This window comes from Dermacentor silvarum, chromosome 3 (genome assembly GCF_013339745.2).
Source record: "Dermacentor silvarum isolate Dsil-2018 chromosome 3, BIME_Dsil_1.4, whole genome shotgun sequence".
Taxonomy (NCBI): domain Eukaryota; kingdom Metazoa; phylum Arthropoda; class Arachnida; order Ixodida; family Ixodidae; genus Dermacentor; species Dermacentor silvarum.
The window spans coordinates 213,349,097-213,367,618 of record NC_051156.1 but is presented as its reverse complement, the minus strand read 5'-3'; the positions used below and the strand labels follow the sequence as shown (position 1 = coordinate 213,367,618).

At 48.1% G+C, this 18,522-nt stretch overlaps 1 protein-coding gene across 30 annotated transcripts in view; it reads right to left on the bottom strand.

Moving 5' to 3' along the window:
- LOC119445208 (polyhomeotic-proximal chromatin protein-like) overlaps nucleotides 1-18,522 on the bottom strand; it is a 199,065-nt gene that overhangs the window by 36,573 nt on the left and 143,970 nt on the right. The window contains exon 1 of one of the 30 annotated variants that reach the window (XM_049664273.1): nucleotides 3,494-3,827. The exons of the other annotated variants lie outside the window; for them this stretch is intronic. The gene's annotated coding sequence lies outside the window, so the exon portion shown is untranslated. Of the gene's footprint in view, nucleotides 1-3,493; nucleotides 3,828-18,522 lie in introns of those variants that run through there. 30 annotated transcript variants of the gene reach the window in all.

Here is an 18,522-nt window from a genome sequence, read left to right as displayed (position 1 = left end):
TTATCTCTCTAAAAAAAAAAAAAAAAAAAAGAAAGAAAGAAAAGAAAAAAAAAACCGTGCACACTGGAGAGCCCCCCCCCCCTTCCACTTCCGTCTCTCACACGTGCGTCGTCTGCATCCTTGTTCGTCTGCTCGAGCGCAGAAGGCGCGCCGCGCTCCTCCTCCTTTGACGAGAGCACCCACGTGCTCGCGGCGTGGTGGGGTGTGCAACCGGCGTCCTCGATATGAGGTAACGATCGTTATTTATTCCGCCATCGGACGACGACGATGCCCGCTGGGAGGGGCTTGCTATGAAACGAGCACGATCGTCCTTCGCTTTTTCTTCCGAGGCACACCATTTTCTCTCGCTCGCTCGCCCTGATGGAGGAGGCCTTCGTCTTATCGCAGCCCGCGCCGCCGTTCAACCGCAATCCCCTCTCTCTGAAACTCCTCTCTTGCCAATCTTCGCTGCGTGTCGCCGTTGGATGTCGTCCTCCCGTCTCTAATTATTGCTTTCGTCATTATCCCGGGGCCGCCGTATCGGACGTTTGCGGCGAGTGCGACGGAAGCGAGCGAGAGGACGTTGTTCGCGGGAACCTCAGTCGAGTTATACCGCGAACGTCCCGGAAAGGAAGCGTGAACATACAGAGATAGACGGCTGCAGAAAAGACGTGGCTGTCTTTAACAGATAGAGGCAACGAACACGTAAAAGTAGAAAAAGAAAGGAAGCACAACAAGGAACATAGCCAACTGTGCGTAAGAAACGTGCCTGCTAATGAAAGATTGTTCCGTCGACAGCTGTTTGCTGTTAATGAAAGACCTTGCACAACCCACGAGTCTACAGTATACCTTGATCGAGGCCCGAAATTTTCATGCTACAGCCACCGCCCGCCTTCCATACGCTGTCACACGCATAGCAATACAAGTAGAAAGGTATAGAAAAAGAAGAAAAAACGCGGATTTCCGAATGCTGCGCCTGCGGTGGCACTGTAAATGAACTAGCAACATTTAATCGTAAAGGATACAAGGAACAATCGAAGGTTTCAGGTTTATATTGACCGCAAATGTCATGCACTGGCGACATAGTATTAGAACTTGGTTATTGTCGCACTGCTCTTGCGTGCCGGCCTTCAGAAACAAAGACACTGCAGCTGCACTTTTTTTATTCATTTATTATATTTACAGCGTCGAATGAAGGTTAATAGGAAGCTTTAGCCCGTGCCCAACTCCGATGCGGCCTATTCAAATACATGTAAAACGCAGAAACGCTTTTCTGAGATAACCACTGGACGAATTTTAATTATATTTGTTGTATCTGGGAAAGTTAAATTCTAGTGACTGTTGAAAGTGGAATTTCGATTTAGGGCCTCAAGCTCTTTTTTTTTTTCAAAAATTCGAAAGTTCGAAAAATATAGAAGCACGAAGATTACAAATTAATAGATTTGCATCAAGAGCAGTTATTGCGGTTCTGTAAACGGCATCCATTAGATCATTCAAAGCGGACAATTCGATATGTCAATTTGTATCTTACGTGAATTCGGTACGTTGCGTACAAGGGTTCTGCAAAAGCTGTATTTCTATATTACAAAAAATTTTTAAATTCATGTGTAATATATAAATTTTGTCGGCTTTAGATGTACTATTAGATGCAATGCACAGAATTGTGGTATCACTTTTTCATTGCTGAGATACAAAGTCGTCAACTTGATAGTTTCGTTTTCTGACAATTTGCGATTTTTGACAATTTTTGATAAAAGATTGACGACCTAAATAAAAATTAGAAACCAATTACAGTCACCATATTTTAGGTTTCTCTTTTAAATGCAACAAACCTCGTAAAATTTGGTGCAGTGGTTGCTGAGAAAAACGAATTCTACTTTTACATGTATTTAGATAGAAGCGCCCGAGCTAAAGCTACCGCGTTTTTTCCCAAGTACACGCCTACGTCATGGCTTGCTGGCCCCCGTCGTCGTTATTCATTCGATAGACGAGCCAAGCCAAGTCATCAAAAACGAAGGCTTATCTGCACATTGTAAGTTAAAAAAAATAACTTATAATAGAAAGAATGTTACTGCATTTCTATATTAATAAAAAGACCACGAACAGCGTACACTAGTAGAAGGTCACGTGGTAGACCTCATAAGTACGTTAGGCGCCAAAGGTCATTTGTTGCGACATTTGGTGAAGAATGAAAAATATAAATCCACGTTTAATGAGAGAAACAGAACCCGTTCTAGCCAATACGATAGACGATCTTTCCATCAGCGGGGTTATCTCAATTCATGTTCTGAGCGGTTGTCTATCCCTTTAACAATTTTGCTGCGTGAGACTCACCCTCACAACTAATGGAAGCCAATCACATACAGCGCTATTATAAGTGCGAAAGCAAATGTTGAGGCTAGAATTATCTCTGCTAACTTTACAATAACAAAGATGCATCGCCATCGCCAAACGCACTAATGCCACATTTTGCAGGAGCCGACTTGTTCGAGGCTTAGTTTCTTTTTTAATTCCAAGGACGATAAGTGAATGACACTGCTGTGAATGACAAACTGTCAGATTACGAAAAATTATCGTGGTTACATGACTGTTGTTCGTTTTGCTGTGTATCACTGTTTTATTTTCATCTGTATTGCCCACCCTGCTTGTACATGTACCTCTTTAGTCCGTACTACAGAATAAATATCGCACTTTTATTTTTCAGTTTGGTGCAACTAACGATCAATGTTCCCTTGTACACGGCAGCTTCCGCACGAAATGCTAACTAACTAACTAATTTGCTACCAACGGATCATTCTAGCGGCAGCACTGTTTCACTGCAATGACAGGTTGTTTGAGTGAAGCCTGCTATACCCAGAGTGAGCATTTAGCCGCTTCACTGTGAACAATGCGACTCTTATAGGGAGGGGTGCTATATAACACATCTTATACACGTCTAAATTGTCTTGAGATGCATTTTTTTGGCTTTTGCAATAACCTGAGCCGACTGTGCTACACTTCATGAAACGCATGACTTCAGGGAAAAGGATGCTGCTTTATGAAAGCGGACTCAAATGCAGAAAATAATACGGATAGTAGGCAGATCACCACGCGCGAGCAAACACGACTAGGTTTAAGGCTAATGAACAGGTGAACTATGACAAGTCTTGCTGGAAGGCATTTAATACGAGTGACGTCGTAAAACAATGTACGAAATACAAAAAAAAGTGCAGAGGCGTTCAAGCGACCGTCTGATCATGGCATTGCGGTGAAAACGCTGAAAATACTCCCGCGTGTGCACCAAGGAAGGAAGTACAGCAAAATTATCATATAAGATACGAGTTATGAAGGCGCAAAGAGTGATTACCGCTTCCTTTAGTTCACAGCAATGACTAAAGAAAATCGTAACACTGGATCAAAGTGGCGTTAGAATGGTCAGTTGCGCCGGATGTGCTTGCACGACTTTCGTACGATTTTGCAACAGGATGAGAAAAGTAAAAAGGTGCGCGCTGCCCAAGTCACGCGCTCACAAGACCTTGTTGCTCCCATTAATGACAACAGAGATCCCTCTGCGACGAGCACCCCATCGGCTGCCAGCACTCGAGATAGTAGTTCCACGTGAGCCGCCGTATCGGGGGAAAGCTTCCCATATATCCGGAGCTACGCAGAACTGGCAGAACCATTGGTCCACGCGGCGGCGAAGATAGGCGAGGCGATAGGCTGGTTCCCACAGTACAGGCAGAAGATCAGTCAGTAAACCATTGAGAAGAGCAGTCAGCCGTTACAAACTGCACCGACAATCATCACGCACTCAACCGCGAGCGCCGACTCGGTTCCGCCACACGACCAACCCAACGCGCCACGAGCAGACGGCAATGTGGCCTACCTGCTCTTTGCGCATGCGCGACCTTGGGCGAAACCACTTCGCTCCCAGGGGCGGTGAGAGCGTTTGTGAACAGACGGCGACTGCGTTGTTGCGCATGCGCGACCTTGGGTGAAACCATTCCGCTCTCGGAGGGAAGTGGGGCTCTGTAGCATGCGAAGAACTTTGGAAGGCAACGAAAGAGAGAGAGCGAGAGAGAGAGGCGAACAAGCAGGGAATGCCAAGGGCGTTGTCCGCATTTTGTGCACTTCTGAGAGCTCGCTGCCGCAGGGCCGGTGCTTCCTCTGTCGCTTTCGCCGGCGGGGCGTGCGTTGTGTTGCTGTCGTCCCAACCCTGGGTGTGTCGCGAGTCCAAGGTACAACCCGATATCCAGACGGCGGGGAGTTAGGGGGGCTACGGAGAGAGTGAGGATAGAGAATTGGGAGGGGGGGGGGGGGGGGGGCTGCGCGAGCGGGCGGGCTTGCTTGATTGCAGTCAAATTACGGCCCAGCCTCGAGGAGGCGCCCTCTCTCTTGTTTTTCTTTTTACGTCCCCTCAGAGCTGGGCCGGAACGCGCACTCACGCCGTCAAAATGTTTTGGCGCGTGCGATGTACCATGCGGAGAAAGGCGGCAACGGCGCTGCCGCCCAAACACGGCTGGAACGATGTAGGGCGCCAGATAATCGACATGAACGACTTTCGTTTACTTTCATTTCTTCCGTCGTTTTGAGGCGGCCGAAGAAAGCTGTTGTGGTGAGTGTCACTCCCCCAGTGTGCATTTTTACAAGTTACAATGCTTCAAAAACGACTACCACGTGCGTCACACTCCTTTAAGTGCAGCCGTTTCTTGTCCTTGTGTCCAAACACTGGCTCATACCCACTACGGGGGATTGGCCAAGAAGCAGGCGGTTTCGCATGTGCTTTTAAAGCGAAGCTTTCTATGTCTCACTCAGTTCGTCCGCGAGCGTCGAAAAAGCACTACAGGAAAGCCAACTTACACAATGGAACTGTCTGCGCGCACAATCGTAGAACACTATATTTCACATTCGCAGTTGCACCTATAAGAACAACGGGAACTGCAACGCCACGCTTCCCAGACGAACTGTATATGTGTCTGCATTGCATTACGCGCGTTACGCAATGCATTCCCGGCCGTCACCAATGGGTAGGCCGCGGGTGCAGCGCACGGCAGAAGAAGAGGCTGCCGTACGCGAATGTAAGCGCGATCGTGCCCGTAAGGCTGATCACGTCTATCGGCAACGGCATGCAGTCCGTGAAAGTGTGAGTGTGTGCGTGTAATCAACGGCTACATGATCTAAAATAAAGGCTATGTAACTTAACGAAATGTGTCTTCATTCAACTTCAACGTTCAAAAAATATAATCCGAAACAAGCAATCAAATCACATATGCATCGCATCGGGTCGCTCAGCATTTCTTGGGTTAGTTGCGTGGTCGTTGGCTTTAGGACTTTGATTCAGTTTGTATGGGCGAAAGCTTCGCGTTCAACCATCTTTGTTAAAGAAAGGGGCTTTGATTTTTTTTATTCTGATTGTAACCCTATGCGATGTTCTGGTCACGGAAACAGCATAAAGAGAGAGATGGGGTTATTAATGAGAAGGGGGAAAAAGCAAGACGGAGAACAGACAGTGGCGTAGCCATACCGGTCACCTGTCTCTTCTAGCTGTGCTCGCGTGAGGCAGCCACAGGAAGTGAGCTAGCCAGTGTCACATGACGTCATGGCGCATCACCCCCCAGTACCGAAACCTTTATTTAGTCCGTATAAGTGCTGTTTGCTATTGGTCAAACGCTTTTGCTAATATGTCCAACATCACGGTTGGCTGGTATCTACTCTTACGCTAGAATTGTTCGTAAGATCAAATTCTAGCCAATTCTGATCACATATTAGTAGCAATCCCAAAGAGCACATCCGAACGGAAACCTTTGTAAGTGCAGCCCGTGGTTCTTAGAAGCAGGTATTGTAAATTATTCATGGGCGTTCTGACGCTTTTGCCAATATATTTTCAGCGGCTTAGAGCATTAGATTCTTTATTTAACGGGGGAAAATGGTGGCAGAGAATTCTGAAATGGTTCGCGACAGCACTGCTTTAACAAAATAACACAAGTACTTTTTTCGCCGTTCTCATCAACATCGAAGGCAAGCATGCCGGTGAAGTTTCCATACACTATGTACTGCCCGTAACCAGACGTGTAACAACGATAACATTCTTGTGGTTTTCTTCCTTTCTTTCTTTTCCTGCTTCTTTGTTTTCATTTAATTTTTATTTTCCACAGATCGCGTCATGTCTAAGCTACCTTTGGGTCTACGTAGAGCCATGAAGTCTCATCATATCAGCGTTACTTAACGTACAAAATTTAACCGAGGCGGCAACTGGGACTAATCTACGACACGTCACAAGAGAAATAATTGACAAACAAATGACACGTACGTGCTCTGCTTATATTCACGGTGCTGTAAATCATGGTCAGAACTTTGTGACATTGACATTGTTTTTTACCTACTATACCTATACGTCAGCATTAGCCATTCTGGTTTATGTTAGCTGTTCGTCTGTGCACCGCACAACGGATTATTACTGCATTACCGCATTATATATATATATATATATATATATATATATATATATATATGTGTGTGTGTGTGTGTGTGTATTCATTAGTCATATCATAAGAAGTCAGTAAACATTGACACCAAGGGCAGTACAAGGGAAATTACTTGTTCTTAATTTAATGCAAGAAATGATAAATAAATGGAAATGACGGTGGACGAAAAAACAACTGGCAGCAGGTGGGATACGAACCACGTCTTTGCATTACGCCTGCAATGATGCTCTTACCAACTGAGCTACCACAAAACCATTATACTATCCACTTTCTGGGGTATTTATGTTGATCTACTAGAAATAACCCTGAGAGTGTTAGCCAGCGCCACTGCTGACGGCCTTGGCGGCGGATGTGGAGCATCCTTTCTGCCGCAAGCGTCACGTGAACATTTTTGGGTGAAGGCAAATGGTCAACTAAACCCACACATGCTACCTGAATGCACCAAAGCTGCCTGATTCGAGACCCTCGCTATGCAATGAACGAGAAGAAAGGGAACCGAGGATGTATGTATGTATGTATGTATGTATGTATGTATGTATGTATGTATGTATGTATGTATGTATGTATGTATGTATGTATGTATGTATGTATGTATGTATGTATGTATGTATGTATGTACGTATGTATGTACGTATCTGTGTATGTACGTATCTGTGTATGTATGTATGTTGTATGTATGTATGTATGTATGTATGTATGTATGTATGTATGTATGTATGTATGTATGTATGTATGTATGTATGTATGTATGTATGTATGTATGTATGTATGTATGTATGTATGTATGTATGTAGCCGAAGAGCCGACAGCTAGCCACATAAAAAGGGAGAAAAAAAGGGGAGCGGTGGAAGGGGAACGTCCTGTACAAAATGGCGAAAAATTGAGAAGGCCAGACAGATCCCCCCCCCCCCTTTTTTTTTTTTTTTCTCCTGAGAAGCACGCACTCATTCCAGGACCCTCTCAGTGGCGTAACTCCGAAGAAGTACGAAGGCGTCACGCAACGCAAGCCACGCTCTTGAATCGCTACACTACGCACAAGACGACGAGAGAAGCCTTCCTTTGAGACGTCACTTCAACGAGAGAAAACAAACAAAACAGCAGAAAACAAACGATAATATCAAAAAGAAGAAGAAATCTCTACGGTACCCCGTGCGCGTCGTCTGCTCCCGCGGGAAGCAGCAGTAGCAGACGTCAGCGTCTGACTCCTGGAAACGAAGTCGACGTGCGGCCCTTATTTATGCATCAGTGCGGTGACGCTACCATCACAATCTATCACCAGCGCGACGTACCGCGCAGCCGTTACTGAGCCCGCTGTCGTACTGGTCTCCTTTTTTTTCTTCCCCGAGTCTATCGCGTACACAGAAAAGGGAAGGGGGCAGAAAATATGATGATGGCGATATCTATACGCCCACGGCAGCAGGAGAAACACCATTGCCAGGGGGGAACGCCGCTCTATGGGCATCGCGCGTCGTCTATCTCGACGGACGCGCGTATTTTCTCGTTCACATAACGGCGTTCGCAACGCCTTAGGTCGTTATCTATATATCGACGTCTCATGGTGTAACTTGTATATATTACAAGAGCGACAATTACTGAGTTTTCTGGAAGCTACTGAGACGCGTTGTTATCCGAGAAGCATGTTTCAGAATCGACCGGTGTCAAGAACGAGCTAACAACATCCGTGACGGGCGAAATTTGCAGCTGATCATCGCGCGCCTCTCGCAACAGAGGCTTCGTTTTACCGCGGAACGTTACAAAGGCTTTTCCTGATTGCTTGTTCGCCCTTACCTTCGCGCATGGCTGACGTTCATTAATACATTCAGTTCTGTCTCGTGAAAGTCGTGCAGCGTGTTCAACGCTATATGTATATAGCAAGAGTGTACGCCAATCGAAAAAAAAAAAAGCGAGCGTGTATTCTTCAGTGGCTGCGTCGCCTGCTCTTGCTTGAGCAGAAGTGTATCAACAACGTCGTCTGCTCCTGCTGGAAGGCTGACGACGTTATTGTTGCCTAACGTCTGGTCAATCTGTTCATCAAATTACGTGTAGCAAAGAACAGTTATGTACAGTTTAAGGACTGGGTAAAGTCGACAGACAGACAATGAACTTTTATTGGTTAAACTCGACACTATTTTTTACCGAATCTGTATACGACCCTGCAGCCTTAGCGGAGCTGCACTGCTTTTGTGAGACACGAGAGGATGTGTAGACAAGACAGCGCCTGATAAAATTTTCATCTGTGGCATGGCGATTCCAATAACATGTTAACGCAACAAAAGTTTCCTCCGTGCATGACAGGCCTGCATACGCGCGCTGTCTTTCAAGCCTTGAACGACGGTCGGGAGTGTTCATTCACAAAAACTGCTGCATTTCCAGCGTTTCGGAAGTAGCAGAAGTTTACAGGCAGTAAACAACAACAGGACATGGAGCCAGCATCCCCCTGTATTGTTCTTTGTTGATCTCTCGATTTTTCTGTTTCTTCCGAAGCACTGAAAATGCATCAGTTACAAGAAATCCAACTAGCCCAGCTTTCTGCCAGCAGCATATTATATACAACAAAATTTTATGAGGTAAAAATCATCCTTATCTGAGCGTCAATTCGGAACAGCGCTCAATTGTGTCTGATATCCAAGTAACCGCGTTTGGTTTTTCATACCTTCGCGCCACTCGCTCGAGAGAATCGGGAACGGCGGCACGGTGGCGAGTCCAATTAGCTGCTCGCCGGCTGTCAGGCTTCGCTGTTAGTGAGCTAGAGCTCGCGCCTGCCACAGGGCAGCAAGAAAGTTAAGCGCAACTGTCTGGTAGGTCTACGCCCAAAATATACACTGTGGGTTACCAGAACTACCTTACAGCGTCACTCACGAGTCCATTACGAAACTATACATTTGCACTGTAATCTGAGCACTAGGCCTTTGCCCTTTCGCGCAGGTTGAGACTGACGCTCCCTTGGCCAATAATCGAAATCGAACTAACCACGTCGTGCTCGGCACCAGAGTGTTCCTGCCCTTCAACAACCGCCGAGGTTGCTTTGAATGTATGGTTAATCTAAACAGCAACCAACGTGTCGGCAGCGGGCATGCTCCGCAGTGCTTTCTACTGAGCGCCAGCGGATGCTTCGTAGACACTAGAGGCTTCAAGGAAAGCTGCACGGTATTAGTGAGACACGCGCGGTACGGCCGTCGTGGTAACAAGAGACACACCAGCAGGAAGAGGAGGACGGGAGGAGGAGGGAAGGTGGGGGGAGGGCATCATTTGTTGCGCCCCCTCAGCAGCAACCGATGCAGGCGGTGTGCTCTTCTTCGAAGAGAGGCAGAGAAGAAGCCGAGCGAAAAAGTAAAATAAGTTTAAGAAAAAGAATAAATAAAGGCGCTCAGAACTACCACGCTCACCTCCTGCTTCCCCTCTCCCCAACCACCCTCGAAAACCTGACGCCGCCGGAAGGCTGGCCGGCCGGCAGGCTCTTCGAAAGGAGCTTCTCCCCCCGCAGCCACTGTAGTACCACCACCGGCACCTCTACGGGCCCGACCGAGCACACAGAGGGAGACCCGCGCTCCAGGCCCGAAATAATAAAGAAGCCATTAGACTCGAGAGAGACCCACGGCACGGTCGTATAAAAGGCGGGAGGGCTTCGACGCGAAAGGCCCCTCAGAACGGCCCCGGCACCGCGTGCACCTCTCCACGCGCCCCTCTTTCTTGGCGAAGCCGTCAAGGAAGCGGCACTTCTCCCCAGCACCATCACTACGGCGATGGTGATGGAGAGGCGTGCTTTTACAGAAAGCAGGGCTCGCGCCGTGCAGGCGGCCGAAGTGGCGAAGTGTATACGCGGCGAGCGCCCCGTCGTCCACTCGGGCTCTCCGTGCCGTCTCTTGTCCGCGCCGTCTCTTGTTTCGGCCGAATCCATCCGCTTCGAGAAGCGACATCATAACACTGACATCGCCATGTGTAGAGCAGAGCACGTAGCGGGCCATCTTTTTTTTATCCGAGTTTACCGGGCTAGCCGGTGAACAATTCTCCTTAAAAAATAATAATAAAATAAAAAAAAATATTGCACGTAATGTAACGCAAGGACGTCGAGTAACCCTTTTGAGGCAGCGTGAAGCGTAACAGGACAAAAGAAGGCACAAGTAAAAAGACAACACATAGAGCTACTAGAAACAATAATGTTTATTCTCAAAACCAGACCGCTTATATACCACATGCGCCATAGCAGACATACATCACGTGGAAGCACTGAGAAACATGCGCGAATGAATTAACACTATCGAACCATATTTAATGGTTCGATAGTGTGATGTGTTGTGCTTCGCGACATGTAGCGGTCTGGTTTTGAGAATAAACGTTGTTGTTGCTAGTAGTGCTGTGTGGTGTCTTTTTACTTGTGCCTTCCTGTGTTCTGTTACGTTTCGCGCTGCATCAAAAGTGTTCCTAATGAATCGCCAACAAGCCCCCATCGCTACCGTTGTAGAGTAACCAGTTGGGCTTGTTATATAGTAGAAGGCTACAGCGCGGAACCGACGTCTGTGTACTTTGTGTGCCTCCTTAGTCTCCGTCGGTTCCGCATTGTAGCCTTCTACTATATGTATATATACAGTACAAGTACCTAGCGGGTCTTACCATTACGACCGACTGTTCCCAGTGAAACTTTCTTCTGGATGTCTACTGCGATCAAGCGCTACAAAGCACGCTTGAAAGAATACTAGCTCTTTACTAGCAAGCCCGTATTCACAAAACCTCTCACGATAGGACTGTGCGTAAAAGCAAATGCCAGCCAGCCTTGATGCTGGACATATATTGTTAGCGAAGGCGGCTGGCCAAAAGAAAATATCACTCACGAATGAAAAGCTTAGTGAATTCGGCCCCTAGTCGCTAAACGCTGGGTGTTGACGCTAGACTTTCCCCACTTCCGCGCCAGCAGCACGATATGGCGGCGTCTTTTTAACGTTAAGCATTCTTTCCCTCTTATACCAGACACTTCGCTGTAAGGTAAGTTCATGTCTTGCCTCACTTGTGTCCTCATCAAATAAGAAGTACATGCCCACTGGTCGGATTTGAGCTAGAGTCTGACAGCCAGATCTATGCTCCACCCGTTAGGCCAAGGCGTATACGTATGGAACAAAAAAGAAAAAAAAGAAAAAAGAAAACAATTTTACCACGCTCCTTACCACGTGCAAGCAAGCTTGGAACGGCTGGCGCGTATGTCATTTCGCACAGCAACAATTATCTTCCTTCATTCGACAGCGCGGCAGTTTACTCTATTCTTCCCTATATGCGACAGTGCACTCTTCGGGACTGCCACAGAGGTCTACACAAGGTCGTAGCATTTGCGCCAAGTGCGCCATTTGCGCCCCTTAGCTCACTGCGAAACTCCAAACGATGCTATAGCCAGCTACATTCAATACGTTTCGCATAACACTGATTCATACACTGCGTGGGATCTGCGCCTATTTTTTTTTTTAAATACCTTTGCGCTACAACATTACGCCACAAATCACTGACAGCGGCTTCCCCACAAGGCATCCTGCACCGTGAACTCACGCGTGAGTTCTGAATCAGCAAGCACACGGGTATCCATGCAGACGACGAAACGCAAACGCGGCTTGTGTTTCCTTTCTAATCATCGATCAAGATTTCTGCATGCGCGCGCTCGTGCTGTTTCTACGAATTGCCGACGCACCAAAACTTCCGTCTGCTCGTTTACTTTTGCAGACTAGAAAAGTATGAACAAGTGGCTACGAAGAACCGACGACGGAAAAGGGAAAAACATTTTCGTTATTTATAAGAACGGGATATCGCGAGCGAGAAGAGAGAAACATCGAACACAAACACGCAATTCGAGCCACGGAACCCCGACGACGTCGTCCTCCCCCGGTCTCTGAAACATTTCTAGCCGTCCTTCATCGCGCGCTGGGAATAATATGAGCAGCGCGCGAGTCCGCGTGCATGCGCTCACCGGAGCGCGCGAGATATGTCTGCAGGCAAATTACGGCTGCAGCAGCCACGTATCGCACGCGCCGAAAAGAGCGCGTGCCACGCGCTCCCGACGTCCCGACGACTATAACCACTCGCTCACCCCCCCCCCCCCCCTCCCCCGCCACTAGCTGCCCGCCCATTCCACAAATTCCATTCCCCTTTCTTATACCCACTCCCCGCGCGATTTAAGAAACGAGCACGGTGGAATATAAGTACCACGCGATTTCTATATGGCGAGGGTTATATACCACGTGCAGAAGTTGCGCGTGAGTGCGCTTTCAGCTGTAGGGTTCGCCTCGGAGAAGAGCCCCCATTGTTCCCCTATCAAATCAAGGGATACCGCGGCGTTATACGGATATGGAACCGCGTCCAAAGTATAGGGCTCGTTCGCCAAAATAGAATGCAATGTCGCTCCCTGCCCAAATGCGCAGAAGTAGGGGGAGAAACTGAAAAGTGAGCGGTAAACAAACAAACAAACGATGTAATCTAAAAGCTATATAGCTCTCCCCCATGCTGGTGCTAGAGAAAAGAAACCCTATCTGTTTCTGACGTGCCGCCTCGTGATGTTCTTCGTTTACGAGCGCCCGCGGCCGGCGTCGAACGTCGGGCGCGGTTACATAATTGGTATCTCGAGAGGCTGGGCTGTTTAGAAGACGCGACGGCATTTCTTTTAACAGTATTTTGCGGTACGCTCAGTTGTCAGCACATTTCCTTGCGCAGGAATATCTCTCTTCTTTTTTTTCTCAGCTGTCACAGGAGAGCGCATGGCGACACAGGAAAGATTGAGAAACATTTTTGCAAACTACGAAATGTGTCCTGCGGCGGTAATCTGCACGGTGGAATGAACCAAATTCTCGCAGGCTTCCAGCGAGTCGTGTTATCGAATAATTATAGGTCTTGCGATACCATCCTCAAGCGTCCCGTCTGGGGTAACGCAACGATATTGCATTTTTTCTTTCTTAGGTGGTCCGAGCAGCGCTGCACCCATTTCATCATTAAGATTGGCCGGTCGTAAGCGGTGTGTGATGATAAAGGAATAGAATCAAGGCAAGAGCAATTACGTTATACCCGCCGGTTTAGCTGTTTACTAGAAGATATCAGCCTAGATTGCCGGACAAAGGCTTTCTTTCTTTCTTTTTTTTTTTCGCAGCTACGCGACTCTTCGAAAATGTACCAAAATACTTTATTGATGATAGTGTTGCCACTGACAAGTTTACGCCAACCAGCAGACAACTTTAATGCAGTCAGTCAGTGCAACAAATGTTCTGCACGCTTTCGTCAAAGACATCGTCACAAGCTGGCGCCACCAGCGCTTGCACTGCTCCTGTCGTCGACGTCTCCGGGCGGTACTGTATAATAGGAAGTGTACAATCTACCGTAAACGTATTGCCCTTTGCGGAGCGACGGGTTACCGAAAACGTCAGCGGCCGGATCGGCGGCGTAGAGTAGCTGCTGGTGTAACGTACGCGACGGCAGTGACAGAGTCATTAACATGCAGCCTTCTTTCTTTCTTCTTCGACAAGAACACCTATGTAACACAAAGACGTCTCTCTCACTCTCTCGTGTCGTAGTTTCAAAAATAGTCACTAGGTGTCGCTACTAGCGTTGCTGCTGCAGTTCGCCGACAAGCTAAAACTCTCTAATGTCTAATGCTACAGCCAGCCACGTAGCAACGCAGCAGAGGCCTTCGCTAATTTCCCTCGGTTTCTTCTGACTAGGTGCGCCGGGGCAGCAATCAACCCGTGACGTGGGACAGGACACGAAGTGTACGAAGTATTCTAGTATACACTGTAGCACGAAGGAAACAACGCGACACACGGTTGCTGTCGACACACACACACAGCCGCGCGTCGCCTCCCCTCCCTTGTCCACCGCAACCAGTTGAACGACCCCTCGTACCACGGCCCGAAGAAGGCGTCCCCCAAGGAAGAAGAGAAGTGGCCTTTTCCCTTTGCATCCTCCAGCTTGACTCGAGAAAAGCAGCAGCAACGCGCTCTCTGCGATAAGCGCACGCAGTTATCGTCACCGAGCTGTCGTATACGTGTATGATAACAACGTGCGCGCGTGAGACCTTTACCGTCATCATTCACTGCCAGCGGTTGGAACAAACCTGCCGTATAACTATTCTCAATGTCGCGGCAGGCCAATGACCTCCGCGACCTGCGCACCTAGTCAACGCAGGGCGCATGCGAGATAGAAATTAGCGCAACGCTCTCTGCACGCATCCGACATTCTCTGAAAAGCACGCAAAATAATCTGTCCGTGTAAAGGAAGCTGTAGCAACGCCCTCTGGCGCTCTAAAAATTGACCAGACGACAACCAGCCGGCGCGCACTCTCCGATTTCAGAGGCCATGTATTTTCCTTCCTCTACGAGGCCATGGGGCAAGCAACGCAGGGACAAGTGCATTGGCACGATGGCGCTCCTGATGACCGGACTCTAACGCTTCCTGATCACCGACTCTAGGGGGCTTTCCCACACAGTCACAAAAACTCGCGGTATCCCTGCATTTTTCCTCCGTCATCATCATTATCATGATCATCATCAGCCTATTTTATGTTCCACTGCAAGACGAAGGCATCTCCCAGCGATCTGCAATTATCCCTAGTCTTAATGCTAGCTGGTTCCAAGTTGCGCAGGTATTCCTGTGTGATTCCTGCGTACAGGTATAATAATGCACCGTGGTATATATTCTAGTCGTTTTATGTGGTTCGTCTGTTTGCGTCGAATACGGCAGTATACGAGCCAGACCGCACGTATCTCTTCTTTTTGTTCCATTTAATGCTCTCGGGCGCAAGGTGACCAAATGCACAGCCAGAGTGTTAAGGTTTGTTTGGTGCGTTCGTTATTTGCGCTCGCCTTCAAGATGACCCGAAGCAGTGCCGGTTGTTCCGATTGTGTGTTATTTTTCGTCGGTTCAAAGTCACTTCGGCTGCAGTTGAAGTCTTAATAATGTTCTGCTTATCAGTTACTTCTTTTTCTCCCCTTCAACATGGCTGCCACGCAGAACTTAAGAAGTGGCGTACGTGCTAGCTGCCTTGGTTGCGCGTTTATGCGTGTACGGTCAGGGGCCCCGCTAGGCCACTGAGGCTTTGGTCGCGAGGGTTTCTATACCCGGGCGACATGCGATAGCTGAAAGGGGAGGCCAGCATGCTCACATAGTCAATTCGCTTTGTGGAAACGGCGCTAAGAAACTCCCAGAGATCGTCCCCGGCCCCCCGGAAGCACCGTCTTCGAGGGTCGCTCTTCGGGCGTCGTCGTGGGGAATTAACACCGTAAACCTGTTTCGTTCTGCACTCTCTTTCGCTAACTGCAACCAGACGCTCAGTAAATTCCCTCTGCTCAAGGCTAATTGTTACACTGTAGAACACGTTAATTTCCGTAGCCTTTCTATATTGTGCCGCCACTGCCATATATATATATATATATATATATATATATATATATATATATATATATATATATATATATATATATATATATATATATATATATATATTACTGATTGTCTATCGAACGACCTTGAACTTACTGATAAACGCACTTTGTTACTGTTCAAGTCACTCACTCACTCACTCACTGCGTTTGCTACAGACTACGCCGAGCATAATACGCGTACCCCCTTAGTCAATTCTCAGTGACGGCCTCATAACGTCGACCTCGTGACAGACAAACGCAAGCACGCTAAAGCGCTGTTAGTGTGCGTATGAAGGCTTCCCTGCCTAAGCTTCTTACCTGACTCATCTTTATTTCCAGCTGTGGCCTCCGATATAGTCATCGCGCGCATGCGCGCCCCCAATCTCGGAGGCCACAAGCCAACCGTTGTTTCGCACTAATATTACCAGACGGAAATCTACAGCGCTGCATTCGCTCAAGCAGGCTATAGGTGACTATTTGTCGCCGTTTCGTTTCTAAACGGATGCCAAATAAATCATCATCATCATCACAGTTCCGTGGAAATTATGGTTACGTAGTACATCATCATCGTCATCATTCCCAAGGAGTATATCCATCAAATGTATAAGTATACTAGCCGAGATGAAGCGCTGTACTGACGGCCTGCGCAGGCCCTAGCACCAAAGTTTCCCCGACTATACTTACAATAAAATTATGGTCTCTGACACCCAGCTTTGGCCCCCGTTCCAGTGTGACGTCAACTTAAAACAGGCTATATGTAAGGCACGGCAAATGTACTCCTAGCTGATAAGGCATCCCTGCCCTTCGTAAAGATAGTAAGTGACTGGCTTAAATATCTTGGCTCGATATTGAGAGTTGCTGCGTTGGTTACCACATTTCTTGCGGGTGGTCGAAATATAATTAACGTATCGTCGCAGAATAAACCCATCGCGCGACCAGAACAGGCAGGAATTAAGTAAATAAGACGCGCTGTTAGGCGCACATATACGTTAACTGTAGTCTACCTTTACCTCCTTGGCTTATGGAAAGCAGGTAATATTTGCGGTATGCCAGAAGAAGAACGGCGATTACAGGGACACGTTTGCTGCTTTCACGATGCATATGCCTAACCGCGGGCTCTCTTTTCCTTATCGGCCCCAAACCTCGAGCCTAACTAACTCTCAAGTCGAACAGCGGAATATGAACAAGGCTGAACACATGCACGTACCCGCGTGCAAGCAGGACGGTTTTCACGGAGGCAACGCACAGCGTTGTATACCTGCGCGTACCGTATAAGGCAAATTGCAACGCACGCTGCAGAAATCGCCGTTGGGTTTTACCCGGACGCAGTCGCGCTATCGACTGTCGATCCTTAAGCATGCCGCGTCCACACGCAATGCGGTGACGAAAAGCGTCCACGCGAACGGTTGTCGCGGCACAGCCATTACGGCACGTGTTCGATCCCTCATTACATATACAGAACGCGTGCAGCGACTCATCGGGTGCGCGGCGATGTAGAGCCGCCAACGACGCGCGTCTGGGGCAATTTCGCGCGCCAACACGCGGAGATGGGCGATACAGTGAGTTATGTATAGCGTAGCCCGCGCCTAGCTGTTTCCCATCCCCCGCGTAATAATATACGGCGTTGGCGAGAGAGGCGCGAGGCGTGAAACCAGGTGCCGTCGTATAGGAGTGGGAATTCCACGAAGAAGGTTATTCGTATATAGGGGCAGTTTACGAACTGCAAGCTCCGTTTGCAACCCGATCTAGGTCGTATAATAACCGTTTCACGAGAGGACTTCTTCTTTCAAGAGCTATCGCGAGTCCATAGCCTTCGAGATTCTCGCGCTATCGCGAGTCGATGGCCTTCGAGATTCTCGAACAAGTTGCGTATAGCTGCGATATAGGTACACTCCGATAGCCGTTGAGATCTTTCAAAAACCTCACAGCGAGCGGCCCTTTCGCCAGCGATGATACTGCCTCGGCCGACAGTGACAACACCTGAAAATTAACCTAAATATATATATAACGCTCATTTCCATTGTCATTCAGTGACCGTACTCCGCCCCCTGAACCACATTCGGAGCTTCTAGTACTTGCAAACATCTAGTGTGCCTTCATCCCAGGGGATCATCGTGTTCCGATTCTTGCAATTCATGCACTCCACAACCGCGCAATGCTAGAGTATATAGAGGGTGTCCCAACTATCATGCACCCAGATTTAAAAACATGCAAATGCCACGTAGCTGGACAGAACCAAGGTAATGTTGTTTGTCGTCGCTTGGAGATACTCAGATTATTTTTTGCATTCCGCCTAATTGCATAATTAGTCCCAATTAATGAATCAACTTCGCAAAGTGTCAACGAGAAAATCGTGGAGCAACATCAAAACACTCCCGATACAGCTTTATGTTGCTCGATACGTGCTGCATAAAAGTGTTTTTTTCCGAGCGTGTAAGAAGCACTCGAATACACGCAAAGTGCCTCGAGCGGCCAGTCGCGCGGCAACCTTTACTATAAAACCAAAACTGTGCCACACTTAACATCGCGTTTCGTGTCGACTGGGGGGAAGGGCATCCGAGCCCACGCGAGTAAGAAAGCGCCCCAGTTGGTGGACGGTCGACCCCTTCTTCGGCACACCGTTCGCCGGCACGCAGCGGTGCATCGTGCGGTGGTCCGCGCCGGGGAGGATCTGAGTCACGCGCAGCCGCCGCCGT